Source organism: Lissotriton vulgaris, chromosome 4_1 (genome assembly GCF_964263255.1).
Source record: "Lissotriton vulgaris chromosome 4_1, aLisVul1.2, whole genome shotgun sequence".
NCBI lineage: Eukaryota > Metazoa > Chordata > Amphibia > Caudata > Salamandridae > Lissotriton > Lissotriton vulgaris.
Window position 1 is genome coordinate 922,959,467 of NC_141691.1, and position 23,495 is coordinate 922,982,961.

Here is a 23,495-nt window from a genome sequence, read left to right on the forward strand (position 1 = left end):
TGCGGGGAAACCTTTAAGATCAACAAGGGTGAAATTTTATTCAAAAGTGGTGTTAAACCTTGTGTTACAATGGGCTGAGGAATTACAAATTAGAGGGATAGATGTGATGCCACACTTTGGGGAAAAACGTATTTTAAATAATGCTGCTAATCCCTTATTATCATTTTCCTCCAATTCGGATGTGCGATTGTCAGATTGGTCTAATCTTGGTTCTGAGAACCTAAAAATTTCTGTGGCTAGAAATGAAAGGCTGGTTTCTTACAAAAACCCTCCCCTTAAGCAAACGGTGAAGGATGACCAATCCAAATGGAGTTGGCTTCCTGGAGTCCTTGCGAGTAAATCTGCTCCCCGTTCCATTCAGGATTCCAATTTTTAACAGGGAGCTGAAATTTATCTCATGGAACACTGCCGGATTCAAAGATTATAAGGAGAAATTGGGTTTCCTTCATGCTCAAAAGGCAGATATAATCTGCTTGCAAGAAACGTGGGTCGATGGAAGTTTCGTTTTGTATAAAGATTATTTTGTTTTGGATTTTAACGCAACCAGCACTAGAAGAGGTCATGCTAAGGGAGGATTAGCATGCTTATTATCGAATAGATTGCAATGGAACTATTCACACTATTTGGATCCAGGAAAACTGTTTCAAGCAATAACTCTGAAAGATGTATTTGAAGATTGCCCTAATAGATTGCTGATTGTGCTAAACATTTATATTCCCCCCAACTGTTGTTTCAATAATGGTTTAAAAACTTTATTCACTTTTTTAACTAAAGTCTTGGAGATCTCACCAACTCCGCATGTGTTAATGTTTGGGGACCTAAATTGTAATGTATCTAATTGCGGGTTGGAGTTGTTTAGAAATATCCCATTGGAAGAGTCTCTGAATATACCTTCAGCCCAGTTTCCCCCCAACATAAAAACTAACAAAAGAGGTAAACTTATTTTAGATGGTTTACTTAAAGCGGATTGCTTAATTGTAAATGGGAGGCTTCCGTCTGATATCCCGGCAGCCTTTACTCATAAATCTAATAAGGGAAAATCTATTATTGATTTTATCATGATAGATTATGCCGGTTTTCACCTATTAAAGGATATGAAGGTCATTGAATCGAATCTTAGTGACCATAATGTATTGACGCTTTCTGTTTCCATTAGTCTTCAGAAAGTGGTTCCATGGAGGCTGGATATAGATTCTGTGAATTTTGATTCCAGCTCAGGGAAATGTTTTTGGAACCTCAGTACTGTGGAAAACCTAGCGCCTCTTTTGTGTGTTACTATCGAGAATCTTCCTCTCTGGGAGGGGAGAGAGCTGTCTTGTTTTGTTAATTTTTTAGATTCTGTAACCGCTTGTGCAAAGGAGAAATCAGGTGTGAAACAGTCCTTTGTAGCCCCTTACCCTCTGCGGGCTATAAATAGAGAAATAAATAAAGTTGTAAGGGGGCAATTTTTATGTTTTACCCAAGAAGCTAAGTCTAAGTTGTCCATCCTGAAAAGAAGGAGAGTTAGGCTTAAGGCCCGTTTAAAACGCTCTAAGGAAGACGCCCTCTGGATTCAATTGAGGGAAGCTTCTTTTAATCACCAAACTAAGACCTTTTGGTCCTTAATTGGCAAAGGCTGCGGTACTAGAGCCAGTCCTACGCCCATTGCCATTGAGGAACAGGTGTGGGTTCACTATATTGAGAAGTTGTACAGTAATAATAATTCTCATGGTATTAATGTTGAATTCGATAATGCTGCTGTTACACTCGACTGTCCAACAGAAAAGGAAATTGAATGTGCCATTAAGAATATGCGTTCCTCTGGTGCGATGGGTCCTGATAAAATCCCAATTTTAGTATTAAAAAACCAGAGTGAACTTTGGAGTAAAATACTCTTTCCAGTGTTTAAATTCTGTTTTTTAAGTGGAACAGTCCCCCCCTCCTGGAAAGGAAGCATCATTGTCCCTTTGTATAAAAAAGGGGCAAGAGATCTACCACAAAATTATCGCCAAATTGCCTTGCTTGACGCCATTGGTAAGGTGTTTGCAAAATGTGTGCTTTCTTTAATTAACGATTGGGTATCTGAACATAATATCCTTCCCCTGGAGCAAACAGGTTTCAGACAAAATCATGGAACCTTAGATAACCTGACCGCATTGCAAGTCATCAATGAAAAATATGTGAAAGTTCGGAGTGGTCAGGTATACGGCGCCTTTATTGACTTCTCCACCGCTTTTGACAAAGTAGATAGAAATTTGCTGTGGAGAAAGTTAGTTAACCTTGGTATGCCTGCTTCCCTTATTAAGTTAACTCGTGCCCTATATTCTGACACTTGGTGCAGAGTTTTACTTGGAGGTGATCGCGGCGTATCCAAATTAATCCCAACATCTAATGGGTTGAAGCAAGGTTGCCTTTTGGCTCCGTTGCTATTTTCATTATATACTGTTGATTTACCCATCACTCTTTCTGCCTGCGCCGGTATTGCCCCATCCTTGGGGGGTGTTCCAATTGCATGCCTTATGTATGCAGACGACATCCTAATTTTGGATCTCACCCCAAAGGGCCTAAATAATCGGTTGCATGCACTTTTTGAATATGCTGAAAGTCATTTTTTATCAATAAATACGGCAAAAAGCAAGGTGATTTGTTTTTCTGGTAGAAAGAAGCCTAAATGTTCTAACTTTCCATGGGTTGTGGGGGGGGAAAAACTAGAATGTGTGAAATCTTATACCTTTTTAGGTAAAATTGTCACACACAATCTAAGTGACAAATCACACATAGACAATAACTCCCGGAAGGCTATTTCTCAGGGAAAGAGCTTAGTTTCCCTATATAAAGCCACAGGTAGAAGGCATTTTTCTATTCTCTTAGATGTTTTTAGAGCGAAAGTTCCAGCCTCCCTGTTATATGGAATTGAATTAGTTGATCTAAAAAAATGGAGTTTTCTACACTCTGCGGAAGGAAAAATTCTTCGGAGTTTAATGTCTGTAGGCACCGCAAACTCGACTGCTTCCTTGCGACAGGAATTGGGTTTACGTAGCAGCAGGGTTCAAGGTCTTGCTAGTATCATACGCTGGGTAGTAGCTTTATCTAAAGGTGAACCCAATACCTTAAGAAACCTTATAAAAAATGAATTACTAGGATCTTTTAATGACTTCTCATCAATTGTAAAAAACTTTAGACTTGCTGTGTTACAATTGAAATTGGATGAGGAGACTTTATTTTTACTATCCTCTCATCAATTAAAAACAGTTTTGAAGTCAGCCTCTTGGGAATTGGGGTTCTGTCTTGATAGAGATTTCTGTCTAGCGAAAAAAGGTTGTACGCCTGTTATTGAATCTTATACCCTGCGGAAAGCACAACCATACTTGTACTGGAACATCTCCCATGGCGTGAGACGCCTGGTGTTCTTATTAAGACATAATTTGCTTCCGCTAAAAGTTACACAAGCCAGCTGGTTTGGTTGTTCGGCACGCTGTGATCTTTGCCAATTACATGATCAGGATCTAGACCACGTGATGTTCGTTTGCCCTACACTGATGCCTTGCAGGCGTAGATGGTTAAGATCAATCTGCTTACAACTTAACATATTATCAGTGTCTTCGTTTAAGGCAGCCTTGATTAACCCTCCTAATGAAATGTTTGTTTTTAAACTGTACAACTTTTTTAAATGTTTTTTGGACCTGTATTAAGATATCTCATGTGATTGTGATGAAAATATCTTCTTTTCTTTTTTTTAAGTATTTCTGCTTTGTATGTATATGTTGTTTTATGTGGACCTCATAAAGAGTTCCTTATCATAATAAATAAACTTTGAAACTTTGTAATTTACAGGCAAAAGATTAAATTTTAAAATTTCATCGAAATTGACCATTTTGGGAACGTTCAACAGCTCCGCGGTCATCCTTTTTTGTCAGAAAATTGATTTTTTGGCCAGTACCAAAAATGATTCAAAATGTCAATTGGATCGTGCCTCATGTTGAATAACCACTTTTTAAACCCTCACAGTGACCAAAATTGCCATTTTTACAGATTTTTGCATACTCAGAAGCTTCAATTTTGACCAATTTCAGGCACAGAAATGACTTTAAACACATTTAATTTAGTTGAAAAAGTAATAATTCACATCCAACAGTAATTTACAGCCAAAAGATTAAATGTTAAAATTTCATTGAAATTGACCATTTTGGGAACGTTCGACAGCTCCGCGGTCATCGTTTTTCGTCCGAAAATAGATTTTTTGGACTGTACCAAATATGATTCCAAATGTCAATTGGACCGTGCCTCATGTTGAATAACCACTTTTTAAACCCTCACAGTGACCAAAATTGCCATTTTTACAGAGTTTTGCATACTCAGAAGCTTCAATTTTGACCAATTTCAGGCACAGGAATGACTTTAAACACATTTATTTTAGTTGAAAAAGTAATATTTCACATCTAACAGTAATTTACAGGCAAAAGATTACATTTTAAAATTTCATCCAAATTGACCATTTTGGGAAAGTTCGACAGCTCCGCGGTCATCGTTTTTCGTCCGAAAATTGAGTTTTTTGGACTGTACCAAAAATGATTCCAAATGTCAATTGGACTGTGCCTCATGTTGAATAACCACTTTTTAAACCCTCACAGTGACCAAAATTGCCATTTTTACAGAGTTTTGCATACTCAGAAGCTTCAATTTTGACCAATTTCAGGCACAGAAATGACTTTAAACACTTTTATTTTAGTTGAAAAAGTAATATTTCACATCTAACAGTAATTTACAGGCAAAAGATTAAATGTTAAAATTTCATCGAAATTGACCATTTTGGGAACGTTCGACAGCTCCGCGGTCATCGTTTTTCGTCAGAAAATTGATTTTTTGGACTGTACCAAAAATGATTCTAAATGTCAATTGGATCGTGCCTCATGTTGAATAACCACTTTTTAAACCCTCGCAGTGCCCAAAATTGCCATTTTTACAGAGTTTTGCTTACTTAGAAGCTTCAATTTTGACCAATTTCAGGCACAGAAATGACTTTAAACACATTTATTTTAGTTGAAAAAGTAATATTTCACATCTAACAGTAATTTACAGGCAAAAGATTAAATTTGAAAATTTCATCGAAATTGACCATTTTGGGAACGTTCAACAGCTCCGCGGTCAACGTTTTTCGTCCGAAAATTGATTTTTTGGACTGTACCAAAAATGATTCCAAATGTCAATTGGACCGTGCCTCATGTTGAATAACCACTTTTTAAACCCTCACAGTGACCAAAATTGCCATTTTTACAGAGTTTTGCATACTCAGAAGCTTCAATTTTGACCAATTTCAGGCACAGAAATTACTTTAAACACATTTAATTTAGTTGAAAAAGTAATAATTCACATCCAACAGTAATTTACAGCCAAAAGATTAAATGTTAAAATTTCATCGAAATTGACCATTTTACATTCAACAGCTCCGCGGTCATCCTTTTTTGTCAGAAAATTGATTTTTTGGCCAGTACCAAAAATGATTCAAAATGTCAATTGGATCGTGCCTCATGTTGAATAACCACTTTTTAAACCCTCACAGTGACCAAAATTGCCATTTTTACAGAGTTTTGCATACTCAGAAGCTTCAATTTTGACCAATTTCAGGCACAGAAATTACTTTAAACACATTTAATTTAGTTGAAAAAGTAATAATTCACATCCAACAGTAATTTACAGCCAAAAGATTAAATGTTAAAATGTCATCGAAATTGACCATTTTGGGAACGTTCAACAGCTCCGCGGTCATCGTTTTTCGTCCGAAAATTAATTTTTTGGACTGTACCAAAAATGATTCCAAATGTCAATTGGATCGTGCCTCATGTTGAATAACCACTTTTTAAACCCTCACAGTGACCAAAATTGCCATTTTTACAGAGTTTTGCATACTCATAAGCTTCAATTTTGACCAATTTAAGGCACAGGAATGACTTTAAACACATTTATTTTAGTTGAAAAAGTAATATTTCACATCCAACAGTAATTACAGCCAAAAGATTAAATGTTAAAATTTCATCAAAATTGACCATTTTGGGAACGTTCGACAGCTCTGCGGTCATCGTTTTTTGTCCGAAAATTGATTTTTTGGACTGTACCAAAAATGATTCCAAATGTCAATTGGACTGTGCCTCATGTTGAATAACCACTTTTTAAACCCTCACAGTGACCAAAATTGCCATTTTTACAGAGTTTTGCATACTCAGAAGCTTCAATTTTGACCAATTTCAGGCACAGGAATGACTTTAAACACATTTATTTTAGTTGAAAAAGTAATATTTCACATCTAACAGTAATTTACAGGCAAAAGATTAAATTTTAAAATTTCATCAAAATTGACCATTTTGGGAACGTTCAACAGCTCCGCGGTCAACGTTTTTCGTCCGAAAATTGATTTTTTGGACTGTACCAAAAATGATTCCAAATGTCAATTGGACCGTGCCTCATGTTGAATAACCACTTTTTAAACCCTCACAGTGACCAAAATTGCCATTTTTACAGAGTTTTGCATACTCAGAAGCTTAAATTTTGACCAATTTCAGGCACAGGAATGACTTTAAATACATTTATTTTAGTTGAAAAGGTAATATTTCACATCTAACAGTAATTTACAGGCAAAAGATTAAATTTTAAAATTTCATCGAAATTGACCATTTTGGGAACGTTCGACAGCTCCGCGGTCATCGTTTTTCGTCCGAAAATTTATTTTTTGGACTGTACCAAAAATGATTCAAAATGTCAATTGGATCGTGCCTCATGTTGAATAGCCACTTTTTAAACCCTCACAGTGACCAAAATTGCCATTTTTACAGAGTTTTGCATACTCAGAAGCTTAAATTTTGACCAATTTCAGGCACAGGAATGACTTTAAACACATTTATTTTTGTTGAAAAGGTAATATTTCACATCTAACAGTAATTTACAGGCAAAAGATTAAATTTTAAAATTTCATCGAAATTGACCATTTTGTGAACGTTCGACAGCTCCGCGGTCATCGTTTTTCGTCCGAAAATTTATTTTTTGGACTGTACCAAAAATGATTCAAAATGTCAATTGGATCGTGCCTCATGTTGAATAACCACTTTTTAAACCCTCACAGTGCCCAAAATTGCCATTTTTACAGAGTTTTGCATACTCAGAAGCTTCAATTTTGACCAATTTCAGGCACAGAAATGACTTTAAACACTTTTATTTTAGTTGAAAAAGTAATATTTCACATCTAACAGTAATTTACAGGCAAAAGATTAAATGAAAAAATTTCATCGAAATTGACCATTTTGGGAACGTTCGACAGCTCCGCGGTCATCGTTTTTCGTCAGAAAATTGATTTTTGGGACTGTACCAAAAATGATTCAAAATGTCAATTGGATCATACCTCATGTTGAATAACCACTTTTTAAACCCTCACAGTGCCCAAAATGGCCATTTTTACAGAGTTTTGCTTACTCAGAAGCTTCAATTTTGACCAATTTCAGGCACAGAAATGACTTTAAACACATTTATTTTAGTTGAAAAAGTAATAATTCACATCCAACAGTAATTCACAGCCAAAAGATTAAATGATAAAATTTCATCGAAATTGACCATTTTGGGAACGTTCGACAGCTCCGCGGTCATCGTTTTTCGTCAGAAAATTGATTTTTTGGAATGTACCAAAAATGATTCCAAATGTCAATTAAACCGTGCCTCATGTTGAATAACCACTTTTTAAACCCTCACAGTGACCAAAATTGCCATTTTTACAGAGTTTTGCATACTCATAAGCTTCAATTTTGACCAATTTAAGGCACAGGAATGACTTTAAACACATTTATTTTAGTTGAAAAAGTAATATTTCACATCCAACAGTAATTACAGCCAAAAGATTAAATGTTAAAATTTCATCAAAATTGACCATTTTGGGAACGTTCGACAGCTTTGCGGTCATCGTTTTTCGTCCGAAAATTGATTTTTTGGACTGTACCAAAAATGATTCCAAATGTCAATTGGACTGTGCCTCATGTTGAATAACCACTTTTTAAACCCTCACAGTGACCAAAATTGCCATTTTTACAGAGTTTTGCATACTCAGAAGCTTCAATTTTGACCAATTTCAGGCACAGGAATGACTTTAAACACATTTATTTTAGTTGAAAAAGTAATATTTCACATCTAACAGTAATTTACAGGCAAAAGATTAAATTTTAAAATTTCATCGAAATTGACCATTTTGGGAACGTTCAACAGCTCCGCGGTCAACGTTTTTCGTCCGAAAATTGATTTTTTGGACTGTACCAAAAATGATTCCAAATGTCAATTGGACCGTGCCTCATGTTGAATAACCACTTTTTAAACCCTCACAGTGACCAAAATTGCCATTTTTACAGAGTTTTGCATACTCAGAAGCTTAAATTTTGACCAATTTCAGGCACAGGAATGACTTTAAACACATTTATTTTAGTTGAAAAGGTAATATTTCACATCTAACAGTAATTTACAGGCAAAAGATTAAATTTTAAAATTTCATCGAAATTGACCATTTTGGGAACGTTCGACAGCTCCGCGGTCATCGTTTTTCGTCCGAAAATTTATTTTTTGGACTGTACCAAAAATGATTCAAAATGTCAATTGGATCGTGCCTCATGTTGAATAACCACTTTTTTAACCCTCACAGTGACCAAAATTGCCATTTTTACAGAGTTTTGCATACTCAGAAGCTTAAATTTTGACCAATTTCAGGCACAGGAATGACTTTAAACACATTTATTTTAGTTGAAAAGGTAATATTTCACATCTAACAGTAATTTACAGGCAAAAGATTAAATTTTAAAATTTCATCGAAATTGACCATTTTGGGAAAGTTCGACAGCTCCGCGGTCATCGTTTTTCGTCCGAAAATTGATTTTTTGGACTGTACCAAAAATGATTCCAAATGTCAATTGGACTGTGCCTCATGTTGAATAACCACTTTTTAAACCCTCACAGTGACCAAAATTGCCATTTTTACAGAGTTTTGCATACTCAGAAGCTTCAATTTTGACCAATTTCAGGCACAGAAATGACTTTAAACACTTTTATTTTAGTTGAAAAAGTAATATTTCACATCTAACAGTAATTTACAGGCAAAAGATTAAATTTTAAAATTTCATCGAAATTGACCATTTTGGGAACGTTCGACAGCTCCGCGGTCATCGTTTTTCGTCCGAAAATTCTTTTTTTGGACTGTACCAAAAATGATTCAAAATGTCAATTGGATCGTGCCTCATGTTGAATAACCACTTTTTAAACCCTCACAGTGACCAAAATTGCCATTTTTACAGAGTTTTGCATACTCAGAAGCTTAAATTTTGACCAATTTCAGGCACAGGAATGACTTTAAACACATTTATTTTAGTTGAAAAGGTAATATTTCACATCTAACAGTAATTTACAGGCAAAAGATTAAATTTTAAAATTTCATCGAAATTGACCATTTTGGGAACGTTCGACAGCTCCGCGGTCATCGTTTTTCGTCCGAAAATTTATTTTTTGGACTGTACCAAAAATGATTCAAAATGTCAATTGGCTCGTGCCTCATGTTGAATAACCACTTTTTAAACCCTCACAGTGCCCAAAATTGCCATTTTTACAGAGTTTTGCTTACGCAGAAGCTTCACTTTTGACCAAGTACAGGCACAGAAATGACTTTAAACACATTTAATTTAGTTGAAAAAGTAATAATTCACATCCAACAGTAATTTACAGCCAAAAAATTAAATGTTAAAATTTCATCGAAATTGACCATTTTGGGAACGTTCGACAGCTCCGCGGTCATCGTTTTTCGTCCGAAAATTGATTTTTTGGACTGTACCAAATATGATTCCAAATGTCAATTGGACCGTGCCTCATGTTGAATAACCACTTTTTAAACCCTCACAGTGACCAAAATTGCCATTTTTACAGAGTTTTGCATACTCAGAAGCTTCAATTTTGACCAATTTCAGGCACAGGAATGACTTTAAACACATTTATTTTAGTTGAAAAAGTAATATTTCACATCTAACAGTAATTTACAGGCAAAAGATTAAATTTTAAAATTTCATCGAAATTGACCATTTTGGGAACGTTCGACAGCTCCGCGGTCATCGTTTTTCGTCCGAAAATTGATTTTTTGGACTGTACCAAAAATGATTCCAAATGTCAATTGGACTCTGCCTCATGTTGAATAACCACTTTTTAAACCCTCACAGTGACCAAAATTGCCATTTTTACAGAGTTTTGCATACTCAGAAGCTTCAATTTTGACCAATTTCAGGCACAGAAATGACTTTAAACACATTTATTTTAGTTGAAAAAGTAATAATTCACATCCAACAGTAATTTACAGCCAAAAGATTAAATGTTAAAATTTCATCAAAATTGACCATTTTGGGAACGTTCGACAGCTCCGCGGTCATCGTTTTTCGTCCGAAAATTGATTTTTTAGGACTGTACCAAAAATGATTCAAAATGTCGATTGGATCGTGCCTCATGTTGAATAACCACTTTTTAAACCCTCGCAGTGCCCAAAATGGCCATTTTTACAGAGTTTTGCTTACTCAGAAGCTTCAATTTTGACCAATTTCAGGCACAGAAATGACTTTAAACACATTTATTTTAGTTGAAAAAGTAATATTTCACATCTAACAGTAATTTACAGGCAAAAGATTAAATTTTAAAATTTCAGCGAAATTGACCATTTTGGGAACGTTCGACAGCTCCGCGGTCATCGTTTTTTCGTCCGAAAATTGATTTTTTGGACTGTACCAAAAATGATTCCAAATGTCAATTAAACCGTGCCTCATGTTGAATAACCACTTTTTAAACCCTCACAGTGACCAAAATTGCCGTTTTTACAGAGTTTTGCATACTCAGAAGCTTCAATTTTGACCAATTTCAGGCACAGAAATGACTTTAAACACTTTTATTTTAGTTGAAAAAGTAATATTTCACATCCAACAGTAATTTACAGCCAAAATATTAAATGTTAAAATTTCACCGAAATTGACCATTTTGGGAACTTTCGACAGCTCCGCGGTCATCGTTTTTCGTCTGAAAATTGATTTTTTGGACTGTACCAAAAATGATTCCAAATGTCAATTGGATCGTGCCTCATGTTGAATAACCACTTTTTAAACCCTCGCAGTGCCCAAAATTGCCATTTTTACAGAGTTTTGCTTACTTAGAAGCTTTAATTTTGACCAATTTCAGGCACAGAAATGACTTTAAACACATTTATTTTAGTTGAAAAAGTAATAATTCACATCCAACAGTAATTTACAGCCAAAAGATTAAATTTTAAAATTTCATCAAAATTGACCATTTTGGGAACGTTCGACAGCTCCGCGGTCATCGTTTTTCGTCCGAAAATTGATTTTTTGGACTGTACCAAAAATGATTCCAAATGTCAATTGGACCGTGCCTCATGTTGAATAACCACTTTTTAAACCCTCACAGTGACCAAAATTGCCATTTTTACAGAGTTTTGCTTACTCAGAAGCTTCAATTTTGACCAATTTCAGGCACAGAAATGACTTTAAACAAATTTTTTTTAGTTGGAAAAGTAATAATTCACATCCAACAGTAATTCACAGCCAAAAGATTAAATGTTAAAATTTCATCGAAATTGACCATTTTGGGAACTTTCACAGCTCCGCGGTCATCGTTTTTCGTCTGAAAATTGATTTTTTGGGCTGTACCAAAAATGATTCCAAATGTCAATTGGATCGTGCCTCATGTTGAATAACCACTTTTTAAACCCTTGCAGTGCCCAGAATTGCCATTTTTACAGAGTTTTGCTTACTTAGAAGCTTTAATTTTGACCAATTTCAGGCACAGAAATGACTTTAAACACATTTATTTTAGTTGAAAAAGTAATAATTCACATCCAACATTAATTTACAGCCAAAAGATTAAGTGTTAAAATTTCATCAAAATTGACCATTTTGGGAACGTTCGACAGCTCCGCGGTCATCGTTTTTCGTCCGAAAATTGATTTTTTGGACTGTACCAAAAATGATTCCAAATGTCAATTGGACTGTGCCTCATGTTGAATAACCACTTTTTAAACCCTCACAGTGACCAAAATTGCCATTTTTACAGAGTTTTGCATACTCAGAAGCTTCAATTTTGACCAATTTCAGGCACAGAAATGACTTTAAACACTTTTATTTTAGTTGAAAAAGTAATATTTCACATCTAACAGTAATTTACAGGCAAAAGATTAAATGTTAAAATTTCATCGAAATTGACCATTTTGGGAACGTTCGACAGCTCCGCGGTCATCGTTTTTCGTCAGAAAATTGATTTTTTGGACTGTACCAAAAATGATTCAAAATGTCAATTGGATCGTACCTCATGTTGAATAACCACTTTTTAAACCCTCACAGTGCCCAAAATTGCCATTTTTACAGAGTTTTGCTTACGCAGAAGCTTCACTTTTGACCAAGTACAGGCACAGAAATGACTTTAAACACATTTTTTTCAGTTGAAAAAGTAATAATTTACATCCAACAATAATTTACAGCCAAAAGAATAAATGTTAAAATTTCATCGAAATTGACCATTTTGGGAACTTTCGACAGCTCCGCGGTCATCGTTTTTCGTCCGAAAATTAATTTTTTGGACTGTACCAAAAATGATTCCAAGTGTCAATTGGATCGTGCCTCATGTTGAATACCCACTTTTTAAACCCTCGCAGTGCCCAAAATGGCCATTTTTACAGAGGTTTGCTTACTCAGAAGCTTCAATTTTGACCAATTTCAGGCACAGAAATGACTTTAAACACATTTAATTTAGTTGAAAAAGTAATAATTCACATCCAACAGTAATTTACAGCCAAAAGATTAAATGTTAAAATTTCATCGAAATTGACCATTTTGGGAACGTTCGACAGCTCCGCGGTCATCGTTTTTCGTTCGAAAATAGATTTTTTGGACTGTACCAAAAATGATTCAAAATGTCAATTGGATCGTACCTCATGTTGAATACCCACTTTTTAAACCCTCACAGTGACCAAAATTGCCATTTTTACAGAGTTTTGCATACTCAGAAGCTTCAATTTTGACCAATTTCAGGCACAGAAATGACTTTAAACACTTTTATTTTAGTTGAAAAAGTAATATTTCACATCTAACAGTAATTTACAGGCAAAAGATTAAATGTTAAAATTTCATCGAAATTGACCATTTTGGGAACGTTCGACAGCTCCGCGGTCATCGTTTTTCGTCAGAAAATTGATTTTTTGGACTGTACCAAAAATGATTCAAAATGTCAATTGGATCGTACCTCATGTTGAATACCCACTTTTTAAACCCTCACAGTGACCAAAATTGCCATTTTTACAGAGTTTTGCATACTCAGAAACTTCAATTTTGACCAATTTCAGGACCAGGAATGACTTTAAACACATTTATTTTAGTTGAAAAAGTAATAATTCACATCCAACAGTAATTCACAGCCAAAAGATTAAATGATAAAATTTCATCGAAATTGACCATTTTGGGAACGTTCGACAGCTCCGCGGGCATCGTTTTTCGTCAGAAAATTGATTTTTTGGACTGTACCAAAAATGATTCCAAATGTCAATTGGATCGTGCCTCATGTTGAATAACCACTTTTTAAAACCTCACAGTGCCCAACATTGCCATTTTTACAGAGTTTTGCTTACTTAGATGCTTCAATTTTGACCAATTTCAGGCACAGAAATGACTTTAAACACATTTATTTTAGTTGAAAAAGTAATATTTCACATCTAACAGTAATTTACAGGCAAAAGATTAAATGTTAAAATTTCATCGAAATTGACCATTTTGGGAACGTTCGACAGCTCCGCGGTCATCGTTTTTCGTCAGAAAACTGATTTTTTGGACTGTAACAAAAATGATACTAAACTTCAATTGGATTGTGCCTCATGTTGAATAACCACTTTTTAAACCCTCACAGTGCCCAAAATTGCCATTTTTACAGAGTTTTGCTTACGCAGAGCTTCACTTTTGACCAATTACAGGCACAGAAATGACTTTAAACACATTTTTTTTAGTTGAAAAAGTAATAATTCACATCCAACAGTAATTTACAGCCAAAAGAATAAATGTTAAAATTTCATCGAAATTGACCATTTTGGGAACTTTCGACAGCTCCGCGGTCATCGTTTTTCGTCCGAAAATTAATTTTTTGGAAGGTACCAAAAATGATTCCAAATGTCAATTGGATCGTGCCTCATGTTGAATAACCACTTTTTAAACCCTCGCAGTGCCCAAAATGGCCATTTTTACAGAGTTTTGCTTACTCAGAAGCTTCAATTTTGACCAATTTCAGGCACAGAAATGACTTTAAACACATTTATTTTAGTTGAAAAAGTAATAATTCAAATCCAACAGTAATTCACAGCCAAAAGATTAAATGATAAAATGTCATCGAAATTGACCATTTTGGGAACGTTCGACAGCTCCGCGGGCATCGTTTTTCGTCAGAAAATTGATTTTTTGGACTGTACCAAAAATGATTCCAAATGTCAATTGGATCGTGCCTCATGTTGAATAACCACTTTTTAAACCCTCGCAGTGCCCAAAATTGCCATTTTTACAGAGTTTTGCTTACTTAGAAGCTTTAATTTTGACCAATTTCAGGCACAGAAATGACTTTAAACACATTTATTTTAGTTGAAAATGTAATAATTCACATCCAACAGTAATTTACAGCCAAAAGATTAAATGTAAAAATTTCATCAAAATTGACCATTTTGGCAACGTTCGACAGCTCCGCGGTCATCGTTTTTCGTCCGAAAATTGATTTTTTGGACTGTACCAAAAATGATTCCAAATGTCAATTGGACTGTGCCTCATGTTGAATAACCACTTTTTAAACCCTCACAGTGACCAAAATTGCCATTTTTACAGAGTTTTGCATACTCAGAAGCTTCAATTTTGACCAATTTCAGGCACAGAAATGACTTTAAACACTTTTATTTTAGTTGAAAAAGTAATATTTCACATCTAACAGTAATTTACAGGCAAAAGATTAAATGTTAAAATTTCATCGAAATTGACCATTTTGGGAACGTTCGACAGCTCCGCGGTCATCGTTTTTCGTCAGAAAATTGATTTTTTGGACTGTACCAAAAATGATTCAAAATGTCAATTGGATCGTACCTCATGTTGAATACCCACTTTTTAAACCCTCACAGTGACCAAAATTGCCATTTTTACAGAGTTTTGCATACTCAGAAGCTTCAATTTTGACCAATTTCAGGCACAGAAATGACTTTAAACACATTTATTTTAGTTGAAAAAGTAATAATTCACATCCAACAGTAATTCACAGCCAAAAGATTAAATGATAAAATTTCATCGAAATTGACCATTTTGGGAACGTTCGACAGCTCCGCGGTCATCGTTTTTCGTCAGAAAATTGATTTTTTGGAATGTACCAAAAATGATTCCAAATGTCAATTGGATCGTGCCTCTTGTTGAATAACCACTTTTTAAAACCTCACAGTGCCCAAAATTGCCATTTTTATAGAGTTTTGCTTACTTAGAAGCTTCAATTTTGACCAATTTCAGGCACAGAAATGACTTTAAACACATTTATTTTAGTTGAAAAAGTAATATTTCACATCTAACAGTAATTTACAGGCAAAAGATTAAATTTAAAAATTTCATCGAAATTGACCATTTTGGGAACGTTCGACAGCTCCGCGGTCATCGTTTTTCGTCCGAAAATTGATTTTTTGGACTGTACCAAAAATGATTCGAAATGTCAATTAAACCGTGCCTCATGTTGAAGAACCACTTTTTAAACCCTCACAGTGACCAAAATTGCCATTTTTACAGAGTTTTGCATACTCAGAAGCTTCAATTTTGACCAATTTAAGGCACAGGAATGACTTTAAACACATTTATTTTAGTTGAAAAAGTAATATTTCACATCCAACAGTAATTTACAGCCAAAAGATTAAATGTTAAAATTTCATCAAAATTGACCATTTTGGGAACGTTCGACAGCTCCGCGGTCATCGTATTTTTTGTCTGAAAATTGATTTTTTGGATTGTACCAAAAATGATTCCAAATGTCAATTGGATCGTGCCTCATGTTGAATAACCACTTTTTAAACCCTCGCAGTGCCCAAAATTGCCATTTTTACAGAGTTTTGCTCACTTAGAAGCTTTAATTTTGACCAATTTCAGGCACAGAAATGACTTTAAACACATTTATTTTAGTTGAAAAAGTAATAATTCACATCCAACAGTAATTTACAGCCAAAAGATTAAATGTTAAAATTTCATCAAAATTGACCATTTTGGGAACGTTCGACAGCTCCGCGGTCATCGTTTTTCGTCCGAAAATTGATTTTTTGGACTGTACCAAAAATGATTCCAAATGTCAATTGGACCGTGCCTCATGTTGAATAACCACTTTTTAAACCCTCACAGTGACCAAAATTGCCATTTTTACAGAGTTTTGCTTACTCAGAAGCTTCAATTTTGACCAATTTCAGGCACAGAAATGACTTTAAACAAATTTTTTTTAGTTGAAAAAGTAATAATTCACATCCAACAGTAATTTACAGCCAAAAGATTAAATGTTAAAATTTCATCGAAATTGACCATTTTGGGAACTTTCACAGCTCCGCGGTCATCGTTTTTCGTCTGAAAATGTATTTTTTGGACTGTACCAAAAATGATTCCAAATGTCAATTGGATCGTGCCTCATGTTGAATAACCACTTTTTAAACCCTCGCAGTGCCCAGAATTGCCATTTTTACAGAGTTTTGCTTACTTAGAAGCTTTAATTTTGACCAATTTCAGGCACAGAAATGACTTTAAACACATTTATTTTAGTTGAAAAAGTAATAATTCACATCCAACAGTAATTTACAGCCAAAAGATTAAATGTTAAAATTTCATCAAAATTGACCATTTTGGGAACGTTCGACAGCTCCGCGGTCATCGTTTTTCGTCCGAAAATTGATTTTTTGGACTGTACCAAAAATGATTCCAAATGTCAATTGGACTGTGCCTCATGTTGAATAACCACTTTTTAAACCCTCACAGTGACCAAAATTGCCATTTTTACAGAGTTTTGCATACTCAGAAGCTTCAATTTTGACCAATTTCAGGCACAGAAATGACTTTAAACACATTTATTTTAGTTGAAAAAGTAATAATTCACATCCAACAGTAATTTACAGGCAAAAGATTAAATGTTAAAATTTCATCGAATTTGACCATTTTGGGAACGTTCGACAGCTCCGCGGTCATCGTTTTTCGTCAGAAAATTGATTTTTTGGACTGTACCAAAAATGATTCAAAATGTCAATTGGATCGTACCTCATGTTGAATAACCACTTTTTAAACCCTCACAGTGACCAAAATTGCCATTTTTACAGAGTTTTGCATACTCAGAAGCTTCAATTTTGACCAATTTCGGGCACAGAAATGACTTTAAACACATTTATTTTAGTTGAAAAAGTAATAATTCACATCCAACAGTAATTTACAGGCAAAAGATTAAATGTTAAAATTTCATCGAATTTGACCATTTTGGGAACGTTCGACAGCTCCGCGGTCATCGTTTTTTGTCAGAAAATTGATTTTTTGGACTGTACCAAAAATGATTCAAAATGTCAATTGGATCGTACCTCATGTTGAATAACCACTTTTTAAACCCTCACAGTGACCAAAATTGCCATTTTTACAGAGTTTTGCATACTCAGAAGCTTCAATTTTGACCAATTTCAGGCACAGAAATGACTTTAAACACATTTATTTTAGTTGAAAAAGTAATATTTCACATCTAACAGTAATTTACAGGTAAAAGATTAAATGTTAAAATTTCATCGAAATTGACCATTTTGGGAACGTTCGACAGCTCCGCGGTCATCGTTTTTCGTCAGAAAATTGATTTTTTGGACTGTAACAAAAATGATTCTAAACTTCAATTGGATTGTGCCTCATGTTGAATAACCACTTTTTAAACCCTCACAGTGCCCAAAATTGCCATTTTTACAGAGTTTTGCTTACGCAGAAGCTTCACTTTTGACCAATTACAGGCACAGAAATGACTTTAAACACATTTTTTTTTGTTGAAAAAGTAATAATTCACATCCAACAGTAATTTACAGCCAAAAGAATAAATGTTAAAATTTCATCGAAATTGACCATTTTGGGAACTTTCGACAGCTCCGCGGTCATCGTTTTTCGTCCGAAAATTAATTTTTTGGAAGGTACCAAAAATGATTCCAAATGTCAATTGGATCGTGCCTCATGTTGAATAACCACTTTTTAAACCCTCGCAGTGCCCAAAATGGCCATTTTTACAGAGTTTTGCTTACTCAGAAGCTTCAATTTTGACCAATTTCAGGCACAGAAATGACTTTAAACACATTTATTTTAGTTGAAAAAGTAATAATTCACATCCAACAGTAATTCACAGCCAAAAGATTAAATGATAAAATTTCATCGAAATTGACCATTTTGGGAACGTTCGACAGCTCCGCGGGCATCGTTTTTCGTCAGAAAATAGATTTTTTGGACTGTACCAAAAATGATTCCAAATGTCAATTGGATCGTGCCTCATGTTGAATAACCACTTTTTAAAACCTCACAGTGCCCAAAATTGCCATTTTTACAGAGTTTTGCTTACTTAGATGCTTCAATTTTGACCAATTTCAGGCACAGAAATGACTTTAAACACATTTATTTTAGTTGAAAAAGTAATATTTCACATCTAACAGTAATTTACAGGCAAAAGATTAAATGTTAAAATTTCATCGAAATTGACCATTTTGGGAACGTTCGACAGCTCCGCGGTCATCGTTTTTCGTCAGAAAATTGATTTTTTGGACTGTACCAAAAATGATTCAAAATGTCAATTGGATTGTGCCTCATGTTGAATAACCACTTTTTAAACCCTCACAGTGACCAAAATTGCCATTTTTACAGAGTTTTGCATACTCAGAAACTTCAATTTTGACCAATTTCAGGACCAGGAATGACTTTAAACACATTTATTTTAGTTGAAAAAGTAATAATTCACATCCAACAGTAATTTACAGCCAAAAGATTAAATGTTAAAATTTCATCGAAATTGACCATTTTGGGAACTTTCGAGAGCTCAGCGGTCATCGTTTTTCGTCTGAAAACTGATTTTTTGGACTGTACCAAAAATGATTCCAAATGTCGATTGGATCGTGCCTCGTGTTGAATAACCACTTTTTAAACCCTTGCAGTGCCCAAAATTGCCATTTTTACAGAGTTTTGCTTACTTAGAAGCTTCAATTTTGACCAATTTCAGGCACAGAAATGACTTTAAACACATTTATTTTAGTTGAAAAAGTAATATTTCACATCTAACAGTAATTTACAGGCAAAAGATTAAATTTTAAAATTTCATCGAAATTGACCATTTTGGGAACGTTCAACAGCTCCGCGGTCAACGTTTTTCGTCCGAAAATTGATTTTTTGGACTGTACCAAAAACGATTCCAAATGTCAATTGGACCGTGCCTCATGTTGAATAACCACTTTTTAAACCCTCACAGTGACCAAAATTGCCATTTTTACAGAGTTTTGCATACTCAGAAGCTTAAATTTTGACCAATTTCAGGCACAGGAATGACTTTAAACACATTTATTTTTGTTGAAAAAGTAATATTTCACATCTAACAGTAATTTACAGGCAAAAGATTACATTTTAAAATTCCATCGAAATTGACCATTTTGGGAACGTTCGACAGCTCCGCGGACATCGTTTTTCGTCCGAAAATTTATTTTTTGGACTGTACCAAAAATGATTCAAAATGTCAATTGGATCGTGCCTCATGTTGAATAACCACTTTTTAAACCCTCACAGTGCCCAAAATTGCCATTTTTACAGAGTTTTGCTTACGCAGAAGCTTCATTTTGACCAAGTAGAGGCACAGAAATGACTTTAAACACATTTTTTTTAGTTGAAAAAGTAATAATTTACATCCAACAGTAATTTACAGCCAAAAGAATACATGTTAAAATTTCATCGAAATTGACCATTTTGGGAACTTTCGACAGCTCCGCGGTCATCGTTTTTCGTTCGAAAATTAATTTTTTGGACTGTACCAAAAATGATTCCAAATGTCAATTGGATCGTGCCTCATGTTGAATAACCACTTTTTAAACCCTCGCAGTGCCCAAAATGGCCATTTTTACAGAGGTTTGCTTACTCAGAAGCTTCAATTTTGACCAATTTCAGGCACAGAAATGACTTTAAATACATTTATTTTAGTTGAAAAATTAATAATTCACATCCAACAGTAATTTACAGCCAAAAGATTAAATGTTAAAATTTCATCGAAATTGACCATTTTGGGAACGTTCGACAGCTCCGCGGTCATCCTTTTTCGTCCGAAAATTTATTTTTTGGACTGTACCAAAAATGATTCCAAATGTCAATTGGACCGTGCCTCATGTTGAATAACCACTTTTTAAACCCTCACAGTGACCAAAATTGCCATTTTTACAGAGTTTTGCACACTCAGAAGCTTCAATTTTGACCAATTTCAGGCACAGAAATGACTTTAAACACATTTATTTTAGTTGAAAAAGTAATAATTCACATCCAACAGTAATTTACAGGCAAAAGATTAAATGTTAAAATTTCATCGAATTTGACCATTTTGGGAACGTTCGACAGCTCCGCGGTCATCGTTTTTCGTCAGAAAATTGATTTTTTGGACTGTACCAAAAATGATTCAAAATGTCAATTGGATCGTACCTCATGTTGAATAACCACTTTTTAAACCCTCACAGTGACCAAAATTGCCATTTTTACAGAGTTTTGCATACTCAGAAGCTTCAATTTTGACCAATTTCAGGCACAGAAATGACTTTAAACACATTTATTTTAGTTGAAAAAGTAATATTTCACATCTAACAGTAATTTACAGGCAAACGATTAAATGTTAAAATTTCATCGAAATTGACCATTTTGGGAACGTTCGACAGCTCCGCGGTCATCGTTTTTCGTCAGAAAATTGATTTTTTGGACTGTACCAAAAATGATTCAAAATGTCAATTGGATTGTGCCTCATGTTGAATAACCACTTTTTAAACCCTCACAGTGACCAAAATTGCCATTTTTACAGAGTTTTGCATACTCAGAAACTTCAATTTTGACCAATTTCAGGACCAGGAATGACTTTAAACACATTTATTTTAGTTGAAAAAGTAATAATTCACATCCAACAGTAATTTACAGCCAAAAGATTAAATGTTAAAATTTCATCGAAATTGACCATTTTGGGAACTTTCGAGAGCTCCGCGGTCATCGTTTTTCGTCTGAAAATTGATTTTTTGGACTGTACCAAAAATGATTCCAAATGTCAATTGGATCGTGCCTCATGTTGAATAACCACTTTTTAAACCCTTGCAGTGCCCAAAATTGCCATTTTTACAGAGTTTTGCTTACTTAGAAGCTTCAATTTTGACCAATTTCAGGCACAGAAATGACTTTAAACACATTTATTTTAGTTGAAAAAGTAATATTTCACATCTAACAGTAAGTTACAGGCAAAAGATTAAATTTTAAAATTTCATCGAAATTGACCATTTTGGGAACGTTCAACAGCTCCGCGGTCAACGTTTTTCGTCCGAAAATTGATTTTTTGGACTGTACCAAAAACGATTCCAAATGTCAATTGGACCGTGCCTCATGTTGAATAACCACTTTTTAAACCCTCACAGTGACCAAAATTGCCATTTTTACAGAGTTTTGCATACTCAGAAGCTTAAATTTTGACCAATTTCAGGCACAGAAATGACTTTAAACACATTTATTTTAGTTGAAAAAGTAATATTTCACATCTAACAGTAATTTACAGGCAAAAGATTACATTTTAAAATTCCATCGAAATTGACCATTTTGGGAACGTTCGACAGCTCCGCGGACATCGTTTTTCGTCCGAAAATTTATTTTTTGGACTGTACCAAAAATGATTCAAAATGTCAATTGGATCGTGCCTCATGTTGAATAACCACTTTTTAAACCCTCACAGTGCCCAAAATTGCCATTTTTACAGAGTTTTGCTTACGCAGAAGCTTCACTTTTGACCAAGTACAGGCACAGAAATGACTTTAAACACATTTTTTTTAGTTGAAAAAGTAATAATTTACATCCAACAGTAATTTACAGCCAAAAGAATACATGTTAAAATTTCATCGAAATTGACCATTTTGGGAACTTTCGACAGCTCCGCGGTCATCGTTTTTCGTCCGAAAATTAATTTTTTGGACTGTACCAAAAATGATTCCAAATGTCAATTGGATCGTGCCTCATGTTGAATAACCACTTTTTAAACCCTCGCAGTGCCCAAAATGGCCATTTTTACAGAGGTTTGCTTACTCAGAAGCTTCAATTTTGACCAATTTCAGGCACAGAAATGACTTTAAATACATTTATTTTAGTTGAAAAATTAATAATTCACATCCAACAGTAATTTACAGCCAAAAGATTAAATGTTAAAATTTCATCGAAATTGACCATTTTGGGAACGTTCGACAGCTCCGCGGTCATCCTTTTTCGTCCGAAAATTGATTTTTTGGACTGTACCAAAAATGATTCCAAATGTCAATTGGACCGTGCCTCATGTTGAATAACCACTTTTTAAACCCTCACAGTGACCAAAATTGCCATTTTTACAGAGTTTTGCTTACTTAGATGCTTCAATTTTGACCAATTTCAGGCACAGAAATGACTTTAAACACATTTATTTTAGTTGAAAAAGTAATATTTCACATCTAACAGTAATTTACAGGCAAAAGATTAAATGTTAAAATTTCATCGAAATTGACCATTTTGGGAACGTTCGACAGCTCCGCGGTCATCGTTTTTCGTCAGAAAATTGATTTTTTGGACTGTACCAAAAATGATTCAAAATGTCAATTGGATTGTGCCTCATGTTGAATAACCACTTTTTAAACCCTCACAGTGACCAAAATTGCCATTTTTACAGAGTTTTGCATACTCAGACACTTCAATTTTGACCAATTTCAGGACCAGGAATGACTTTAAACACATTTATTTTAGTTGAAAAAGTAATAATTCACATCCAACAGTAATTTACAGCCAAAAGCTTAAATGTTAAAATTGCATCGAAATTGACCATTTTGGGAACTTTCGAGAGCTCAGCGGTCATCGTTTTTCGTCTGAAAACTGATTTTTTGGACTGTACCAAAAATGATTCCAAATGTCGATTGGATCGTGCCTCGTGTTGAATAACCACTTTTTAAACCCTTGCAGTGCCCAAAATTGCCATTTTTACAGAGTTTTGCTTACTTAGAAGCTTCAATTTTGACCAATTTCAGGCACAGAAATGACTTTAAACACATTTATTTTAGTTGAAAAAGTAATATTTCACATCTAACAGTAATTTACAGGCAAAAGATTAAATTTTAAAATTTCATCGAAATTGACCATTTTGGGAACGTTCAACAGCTCCGCGGTCAACGTTTTTCGTCCGAAAATTGATTT